The following is a 10,991-nucleotide window of genomic DNA, read 5'->3' on the forward strand; positions in this document are numbered from 1 at the left end:
CGTCTGTTCCTATGGTAAGCAACTTAATGCTCATGGTAAGCAAAAAATGTAGCACAAGTTACAGGTAACAGCCAATTGTAATAACTATTATATATATATATATATAATTTTTTTTCAAAAATCAATATAATATTAATTTAGGTGTACACCTACTATTTTTATTTAAAATGGGTTAAAATATAAGCATACTTTACTATATATTTGCGCAAGATATGTACGTATATATTTATCCAAGAAAAGGATGCTATAATTGAACACAATTAACTAAGTCAGGTTGGCCGAGTGGTCTAAGGCGCCAGATTTAAGCTCTGGTTCCCGAGAGGGAGCGTGGGTTCGAACCCCACACCTGACAAATGTTGCACGCGTAATTATATACCTATTTTAATCGCAATTTTTACTATTCTTTTACTATGTATTTAAAAATACATATTTTATATATATATACAAAACGTCTTTAAAAAACTTCAACAGTACACGTCAGTCTTGTACACTCTTTTTTAATGAAACTTAATTGTCGTTTTCGACAAATTTGAGATAAAATCGATCTTGCCTAGTAATATTTTACCGTGATTACTATTATTATATATTTTATTTATTTAACATATTTCAATTATTTTTTGAATACAAGAAACCTTAACACGTTTTTATAACAAATCCTGATTGTAATTTATAAAGTGTCTAGAAAATAGAAAACAATATAATATATTACTATGTATCAGCAATATTGGTTGCTAGGTGCTAATCTTATTGTGAACTGTTGTAGCTTACGTATTTTCTTATAAATATATTTACACATAATGTCGCTAAGGAGCCGAAGTAGCGCTGTTACCATGGTCATTTTTCAACCGACTTCAAAAGAAGAGGAGGAGTATTGAGTCCCCACCCATAACACATAACATAAGACACATAAGTATGTGTTATTATTTTTAATTAGGTTTTCGTAGTTTTGGCTTTATATTAAGATTATTCGAGTTCATATATTACTTTACTACCTACACTGGCAAATATTCCTCAATTAACATTCTAACATCTTCTTATATATATAAAATTTTCGTGGCACAGTCTTACTTATCATACTCCTCCGAAACGGCTGGACCGATTTGTATGAAATTTTGTGTACATATCGGGTAGGTCTGAGAATCGGCAAATATTTATTTTTCATACCCCTAAGTTACAAGGGGGGAAGGATTAAAGGGGTTAATAACATATATGGCAATATAAAGTTTGCGGGATAAGCTAGTTAGTTTATAATATTTCTTCTCTATCTGCGAATATAATGAAGTTCCTCGACTTTGGTAGTGGAGATATTTGAATAAAATATTTATGAATTATGTAATAGTTTTGATTCAAAACTGGTAAATTTTATTTTGTTTGAATGGTGGACATCATGACGTCAGTCTCAGTTGTTATTATAGACGCTTGATAACAATCGTTACTCATGGTACGGAAAAATATCCGCTAACGCGATAAGAGCAATATGGTGGATTAAAATTCGTGACCCTACCAGGATTACAATTACAATGACAAGGAAAGTCAATGAATACATATTTTAGGAGATATATCTTTAGTTCTTGCAATTAACGTAATATGACCTGTCGGAGATTTGTAGGTCACACCAAATTGGCTCTGCATAAAAATAATATGCAAATATTTAAAACCCTAAAAAGAAATACAAATACACAAACATGTAGGTACGCTATTATGCAGACAAATAAAAGTCAAATATCGTTATACATTTTTATTTGGTAGTTAACTTCTTAATAACACTGCTTATTATTAAATATATTAGTTTTTAGCTTTGTGCTGTTTAGTTATATAGTAAAATAAATTTAATATCGCTATTCGCTATACTATTTGAGAGACGCCTATAAAATTACGATTATTAATTAATATTTAATACTGATCATGGGCGTATACTCATAATTTATTAATTTGTGTATATTATATAAGTTAATTTGTATCTAATATATAAAATTCACGTGTCGCGGTGTTTTGTAGTTAAACTCCTCCGAAACGGCTTGATCGATTCTCATGAAATGTTGTGTGCATATCGGGTAGGTCTGAGAATCGAACATCTATTTTTCATACCACTAATTTATAAGGGGGGGAGTTAATAATAATAATAATAATAACCATCTGAGGCAACTAGGGATCCAGGACGGTTCGCTCGCAGCCAGGATGCAAAATGCGGTGTTACTTGACTCGGCTAGGATTGTCCGCCGGTTTCTCAGCCTTCAGCCCTCACCCCCGGCCGTTTGATCTCCCTGCCGGGGCGTAATCCTCCGCCTGCTTATATTTATATATGTAAGTATATGTAAATTTACTATATTTTTATATAAGTAGTTATCTATAATATATATAAACGCGAAAGGTCATTCATCACGAAATCTCCGAAACTATAACACCTACAAACTTGAAATTTGGCAGGTAGGCTCCTTATAGGAAGTAGACATCCGCTAAGAACGGATTTTACGAAACTCAACCCCTAAGGGGGGTAAAATGGGGGTTGGAAGTTTGTATGAGAGTCCCATTTTTTGACGTAAGAGACTTGAAATTTAAAATGTATGCTCTATAGATGGTAACAAGGTGTTCAAATAATGTATCTTTAGAAATCAACTCCCTTTTGGGGTTAAAACGGGGGATGTTACGTTGACTCACTAATCACGAAATCTCCGAAACTATAATGCTTACAAACTTGAAATTTAGCAGGTAGGCTCCTTATAGGGCGTAATCTATTGCTAAGAATGGATTTGACGAAACTCGACCCCTAAGAGGGTAAAACGGGGGTTGGAAGTTTGTATGAAAGTCCCATGTTTTTGAAGTAAGAAACTTGAAATTTAAAATGTATGCTCTATACATGGTGAGAAGGTGTTCAAATAATGCATTGTAATCTATATATATAAAAGAGAAAGATCACTGACTCACTCATCACGAGAACTCAAAAACTGCTGGATGGTCCATTCATCCAGGATGGACAAAGATGAAATTTGGCAGGGAGGTAGATTATAATTAATAGACGTCCGCTAAGAACGGATTTTGCGATATTCCACCGCTAAGGGGGTTTAATTGGGGTTGATAATTTGTATGAAACTTATACAGCAGGGTCGGTTTAAAGCAAAATAAGCGCGTTGCAACCCTATGTGTTCAAGAAACATTTATATTGATCACATATAAGTAGTACAAAAAAATATATTTTTTACAATATCCAACCTTTACGTTACTAGAATACTTTTTATTTACCCCTGTCTTCACGGAGTCACGGAGGTGCGTGCGTTACGCTATTCTGTGGCATATAGTTACGTAGAACCATATTAAAAACTGAATTGCATGCAGTATAGTTAAACATATTTACACTACAATACTACATTATTACTACATTATTTCATACCACAATTCTGACGAATTCAACGAACCATTTTGTTAAACGCGACGCGCGCTTCACGCGCACGTAGTCGCGGGCAACAGTTAGTGTATTATAAAACAAAGTCCCCAAAAGTGTATGTGATCGATTCCCTCAAAATCTACGGAACGGATTTTCATGCGGTTTCATCAATAGAGAGAGGGCTTCAAGAGGAAGGCTTATGGAACGGTTAAGCCGATTATGATGAGAGTTTCACTGGAAGTTTGCCGGAAAAACTTTGTGTCACACTGATTTCAACGCGGGCGAAGCCGCGGGCACAGCTAGTTATAATATATGTATCTATTATGTATTGGGCGGACGGAGTGACATTCAGTAAAATAATAATAATAATAATCATTTATTTCAGACAAAAAATTGTCCATAAAAAGTGTTAGTAACAATGATCTTATAAAACTATGTTAGTGTAATAAAACAAAACAAATTAAGAGGGTTCATAAAATATTATGAAATTTTGTGTGCATATCGAGTAGGTCTGAGAATCGGCCAACGTCTATTTTTCATTTCCCTAACTTATAATTTGAGAAGGTTAATAAAATACCTATATAGCAAAACAGCGTTTGCGGGGTCAGCTAGTATATATATATCAAAGTTAAATTTCTGGGACAAAAAAATTAAAGCATTTTGTTTATTGTTATTTTAATTGCATAACTAAACAAAGGTTTACAATTAAAAATAAATAAACAGTCGAAACTCTGACATAAAATTTCAGTAACAATATTAATACCTATGTCCAGCAGGGGAGGCAAAAGGCAGCAACGATAAAGTTATTTGAAGCATTCTTTTAATGATTAACTTAAATATTACCATCTAATTTCAATTTACATATCAAATATTCCGTTACGTAACCTGAGAATTCAAAAGTTGTAATTTAATAGTTTGACATCCAGCAGATAAAGCCTAAATGTATGTTATGTTCGAGATAAACTCCGTCAACCACCGGTAAAATAATCTTAAAAATAAAATATCAAAGACTTTGACTTTTCTGTATTTACTCCCAAGTTATTATGTCGCACTCAACAGCCAAAAAATAAATGTGTAACTTAAGGAAACGTTCCGATTATGCACATTTTTATGTAAATAAGTAAGTTGCATTGGACTATACCCACTAATACTTTATTTCAAGGTTATCTGATATCTGACATTTGGCCGGATTATTTATATCTTTTCTCAGAAACTTTTTTACTCCTCATAGAGGTTGTATTTGATTCGTTTATGATTCATGTTTCGATCAAGTAATGTCAATCACATTTTTAAGGCTCAATATCTTAAAAGGAAAAAACGGAACCCTTATAGGATCACTTTGTTATCCGTCTGACTGTCAAGACCTATTTTCTAAGGACCGCGTGAAGATATTAAGCTGAAAATCCTATCAAATACTCAGGTCTATTGTCCCTTGGAGCTGTGAAAAAATCAAACTTTAAAACTAACGCAATCAAAAGATACAGCCGTTATGCTGCAAATTTTCAACACGTACACTCCCGTGAACTCAGGATCTTGAAATTTTGTACGATACAACGGCTTATAGCCCAGATAAAGAAAAATTGCGGAAAGAATAAATTTTTATTACATCATAATTATAATAAAAATAATTTTAATAATTTCTGTAGGGATCCTCGGTGCGCGAGGCCAACTCGCACTTGGCCGAGATTTTTTTATAAAATTATTATACAATTTACAAAAAAAAATTAAATTTGGTGGGAACGGTATAATAGTTGTCCGTATTTTTACTTCCCCTTCCTCATTCAAATATAATATTATTTACCACAAAGTGTACAAATAGAGTAAGCCTTCTTTAGAGTAAAAATATTTACAATATCGTAGACAAGTCAGGTTGGCCGAGTGGTCTAAGGCGCCAGATTTAAGCTCTGGTTCCCGAGAGGGAGCGTGGGTTCGAACCCCACACCTGACAATATATTTTCCTTAGTAAAATTGTAAAGGTACTTTTTTGAGGCTGAATGTTTTATTCTTAACATATATATCTCAACAATATTTTTCATTTAAACTAGCTGTGCCCGCGACTTCGTTCGCGTGGAATTTAACAAAAAAGCTATTGTTCAGTTCGCAGAGTTATAAAATAAATAAATTTCTAAAACAAAAGTAGCCTAAGCTATTTCTTACTACATCAGCTACCTGCCAGTGAAAGTCCCGTCAAAATCAGTTCAGCCGTTTCAGAGATCAGCCGGAACCAACAGACAGACAGACAGACAGACAAAAATTAAAAAAAATGTTATTTTGGTATATGTACCGTGTACACATCCATATACATTTAGTAAAAATCTGTAATTTTAATATTGCAAACAGTTTGTTGTTTGTATAGATGTATAGATTAAAAAAAACGCTACAAAAGCGAAATCGTTAAAAAACCAGTTTTTAGTATATTTGAAACAACCAGCTTTAAAACTAAATAACTTTATGGACTACTAACATCCCGCCCCGACTTCGCAAGGGATTTCATTAAAAATTTCAAAATATTTTTCTTTATTTTTTTTTGAAAATGAACATAGCCTATGTCACCAGCGAATAGCGAGGCTTCCCAACAGAATAAAAAGAACAACAAATGAAAGAATGTTTCAAATCGGTTCAGTAGTTTCGGAGCCTATTTAATAGAAATAATCAAATCTTTCATCTTTATAATATTGGTATAGATTGTCTGTTTTTTTTTTAACAAACTAGCGCCGAAAATTTTGTCTGTGTTGTTATTTGTCATTGTAATTAACATAGAATCCGTTTCACACAAACCTTCGCCTAACCCGTGTTTTATTAGGTGAACCAGACGATATTGTTATCCATGAGGTATAGCGACATGTTTCCTATGTTAGTACTAAGCGCCTCGTGCAATCTACAGAAAAACATATTACATACGATTTTGTTTAAATCATTTAAAGATTCTAATCGTAATAAATTACATTCTGTAATTGCCAAACTATTGTCTGGCAAACTCAATTTGAGTTGTGTGTGTCTCTACGGTGTACAAGGCAAACATTTTTACTTCATTAAAAATAATATTATATTATACATTATTTATTATAAATACATTCATTAATAAAATGCACATGAATAAAGTACAAATTACTAATAATGTCAAATTAAACTATTAAAAAATATATTTTACTGCCACAATAAACCATATCACTATGTCAATATCGAAAATATGCAAGAAATATACACAATACTCGTTTGCTAATAAAAACCAGGCTATGAAAATACTAATTGCATTAGAAATCATGTGTTCACAACAAATCGTTAATAAATCAAATCGTTAATAATCGTTCTCTTTTCACATTAGAACACATTTCATTGTTACCACATTTACAACACGAGAATTTAATTTATCAAATAATTGAATCAACACCGCAACTAAGTAATTGACTTCGGGTAAACCGTGTAGACCTTACCGCGTAATTTGCGACAATACAGTATAATTAAACTTTAATAGATCAGGTGTAACTTTGAGGTGTCTATTGCAGGCTGCGCGTAATTAAAACGGTGTTGGAACTTCGGGGAGTCGGATGCTAGAACATGAATATTCTATGCAATGTGAAACTTTGCAGCTAGCTTCCTAAATATATATCTTGAATTCGTAAGCTGGAACCCTAATATAAGGTTATTATATGTTCTGTGCATTCAGATAAGTTGTGGTTGACTTAAAACTGGCTTTAGATAGTTCGCAAAACTGGAGCGAATAATTTTGGTCTATTTATTTTAAGAGCCACGACGTTCGCATGTTTAAAACAATTCTTTAGCTTTTAGTTACCGTAGCTTGTATCCGGCTTCCGTAATTTTGTTTACTTAACAAAAAAAAATCAACCCATATTTCTTTGAGTAATAAATGAAAAATTACCTGTACATTATTTTAAATTTCTGATCATACATAGTAAAAATAAATTTACTATAAACTTTCTACTTACACTAGATAACTTCGTCACAAAATCATTAATAAATTCGAGTTACTATATTAAGCACGCGTATTCAAGATGGCACACTAGTTGTAAGCATCGCACAAAAGACTTGATAGCTACCCTCTCGAGCATTTATAGAGAAAACTTTCGAAATAATTATAACGTGTTGCAGCGAGGGATCGGAGTGCACTTCAGAATAATGACGTGAGGGACGCAGATATTAGAATGTAGGTTCCTTTCGACGCCCTTTGAATACCATAGTAGATCGCTATCTGTAGACGATTGCTCTTTGAATGGTAATCGAAAATATTCTTTATTTTTAGGTGTTATAGCCGTATTTTTAATAATAATTCCTAACACTAAACAAACAACCCTGTCTGATTACATATTAACTTAAAAATAAAACAACGTTCATTTATGTCTGCATTGGTAAGCAGACATAAAACAAAAGAATATTTTATATTCGTATGTTTGAAAAAAAACACGGACAATAAACATGAAGATCGGAAGAAAATAACATAGCGTGGGATACATAAGATTGTATTAAAAGATTAATATAAAGTACTATTTCCAGTAGTAATATTATTGCATGGTAACATCCATCATGTCATACATTGACAATTATAGGAGTAGATTGACGAGATAGAACATTGTGTATAGCAACCCCACCGTTATATGCGACTCGAAATCGATAGTGCTCTAGAAACAAAGGCCCTTCTAAGTTAAGAGGAAATATACGCTGATGAGGAGATAGCAAAATCGCCTGCTAACTACACTCATCGTTTGAGTTCTTCAAATATAAGACGTTAACAGTTTATGAACGACATTTATTATAGTAATACTTATTTTCCACTAAATATTAATGAAAAATGATTTACTAACACTAATTTTGAATATACATAATGTAAATTTATAATGTCTTATAGTATTTCTGAACACACTAATAATTATTTTTTTAATAAAAAAAAACGATTTCCTCTCATGTTAAACACCTCTGCAATTTAAGATGATAACTTATTGCTCATTTGACACTATTGAAAGCCATTAACCCTAAAGAAGAAGAAGAATTTATTTAGACATTAATCTTAATTTTGCAGAAAAAATATTGATCTAGCCGCTTTTTTTTTCTTTATACAACTAGGTGGGCAAACAAGCGTACGGCTCACGACAGGCTCGACATAAGTCGGGAGCGCCATTAGGATGTGCTTTCGGTAGTTGTTCGTCTTAACCACCTCATCTATAATAGTATTGCACATAAAAAAAACCTTCCACTGCACAGAGACCTGACTGTCCACGTGAGACGCGTGGAGCGTCTTGTAAAACCGTCCATGCAGCTCTTTCTCTTATTATTGTTCACCACAACTACATGCTACGCATTAAGCATATTAGGATAGTTACAGACTGTAAAGAAAGTACATGGGCGGACTAATGGCTATTTAACCATTTCTTCCAGACAATCCCTTTCAATCTTGAATTTCGAGATTTCATCCTACAGTCCCAAATAATCTATATAAATAAAAGTGAATGTTGCTAAGCGTATAAGTCGAGAACGGCTCGACCAATACGGCTAGTTTTTTTTTTTTTGTATGTTCCTTAAGGTCCACGGAAGGTTTTAATACAAAAAAAAATTGGAAAAAGAAATAAAAAAATATTTAATTTTTACTATTAACTTCTGACAGAACGAAATCTGTCCGGGCAGCTAGTGACAAATAATATCGATTCAATACTTCTAGAAAACAAAAAAAAATTATTCCTTTTAAAAATTACAGTAAATGAAAATTATTTTATAATGAATTTCTATTTAATGTATAAAATAAAGCCAATGTAATCGGATAAAGAACCTGCACAATAAAACTGTAAAACTGTGATTTGCTTTAAAACTGTGAAAATGTTGTTGTGTAACTTTTTTTCTTTGCTATGTAACTGCGTAGCTTTGTAGAATTAAAATAATATTATTATTAATAATATTAGTATTTATATACTGTGGATACTATTGGAATCGAAACTAATAAATGAAATTCTATAAGCATTACGTTATATGCTGGTACAGTTTTGCACTAAGTACTAGTTAGAGACAATGTCTAGTATGTACAAAGTTAAAACCTTAAACGTTAAATCTAAAGAAACCGCTACCACGTCGTTGGAGATAACAAGTTATGGGAGACTTGCCTGTTATCGTTTATGTTACGAGCAGTTCGTACTTCGCATTATTTTGTCGTATTCACACTTCTGGACTGAAATTTTTCTTCAATTTTATTCATAACTAGCTTTGCCCACACCGTTGCTGATGAATAAATTGAAACTTAATATGTGGTGGTGGAAGTTAAAACTACTTATAAATAATAAAGTTCCACGAATGTATTTTATACTACTAGAATGGTAAAAAACATACACCTCACCTTATGATGGTTAACCTATGGTCTCCTACAACACTACTAACATCGCAAGTTGTCGTTGTCGACCCTGACCGCGCTCTCAGTAAACGTTATTTCTAGCTATTCTTCTTAGGAAAACAACATCACTTGACAACAGAACTGGTTGTAACTGATCTATAAGGTTGAAATTCATCAACCAAACTGCTACAGATTTTGAGCGAGATATTTTCATGCCCGGGTAGGCATACCTAGACCGTACGTTGGCTTCAGCACATGGGGGTGCAATACCGACCAAAACCCCTCCGGGAGCCTTCAGCCGCTTTAGCTGAAGGGTCCCGGATCTGCAGGCGACAGGATCCCTCCAGTGACAGGCTGGCCTCGGCGAAAGGCCAGTCTTCTCCTCCATGGGCACTGTCCGGCTCACCTCTGAACAATCCCGACGATGCCGTGTCTGACTGGAGTTTGACCAGGTTCCCATCCCGACCCGACACGGGCACAGGGGCGTTACTGGAGACGCATTAAGTAGCGCCTCCTACGCACCCCCGTTCGTCACCTGCGGACGGAGGCCTCGTTGGCGGCCTCCTCTCTCATCCGCTCGTCATTCTCCTTCTGGGACATTACTGACTCGCAGAAGGAGACCATCGCCTTCCTGGACTCATCTTCGCCGAGCATCGCGGTGATGACGCTCGGCAGTGACAAGCTCCCTCCGAGGAAAGTACATATTACTAAAATGAACAATATCAACACAAAAGACACTGAATCGAGAATTTGAATGACATCAATACCTAAATTACAATCCCTTACAAATCACATTCATTGCACGCATTAGATAGTTTGGTATACCTGAGAGAACACGATGTATCGAAATTGAAGGTACCATTACCATTAAAGATGTAATTAATTAAAACACACGCACGCACACACACATACACATACACACACACACACACACACACACACACACACGCACATACAAACACACAGAAATACTCAATTAGATTCATAATTTAATTTTTTATAAACGATCATAATACGAGATGTCTTCTAATTTGTTAAATAATATATTTAAACAAACTGTGTAATCCTATTTTGGTTCTAGTAATTGTTATATTATACTTTAACTAAAATAAGCTATGTATCAACTGTTGGATTATCCAATAAATAAATAAATAAATAAATAAATTACCATTTGACTAGCCCGTTGGCGCAGTTTGTAGTGACCCTGCTTTCTGCTCCGAGGGTTGTGGGTTCGATTCCCACCCCGAGTCTGGGTGTAATATAAATATTTATGTATTG

The 10,991-nt window shown here is 33.9% G+C and overlaps 2 non-coding genes across 2 annotated transcripts; both read left to right on the forward strand.

Annotated features, from left to right (window-relative positions):
- Nucleotides 1-268: 268 nt before the first annotated feature.
- Nucleotides 269-352, forward strand: Trnal-uaa. The gene has a single exon. It is a non-coding gene; the product is annotated as a tRNA-Leu (tRNA).
- Nucleotides 353-5,246: 4,894 nt separating this feature from the next.
- Nucleotides 5,247-5,330, forward strand: Trnal-uaa. The gene has a single exon. It is a non-coding gene; the product is annotated as a tRNA-Leu (tRNA).
- Nucleotides 5,331-10,991: the final 5,661 nt, after the last annotated feature.

This window comes from Melitaea cinxia, chromosome 12 (genome assembly GCF_905220565.1).
Source record: "Melitaea cinxia chromosome 12, ilMelCinx1.1, whole genome shotgun sequence".
NCBI classification, from domain to species: domain Eukaryota; kingdom Metazoa; phylum Arthropoda; class Insecta; order Lepidoptera; family Nymphalidae; genus Melitaea; species Melitaea cinxia.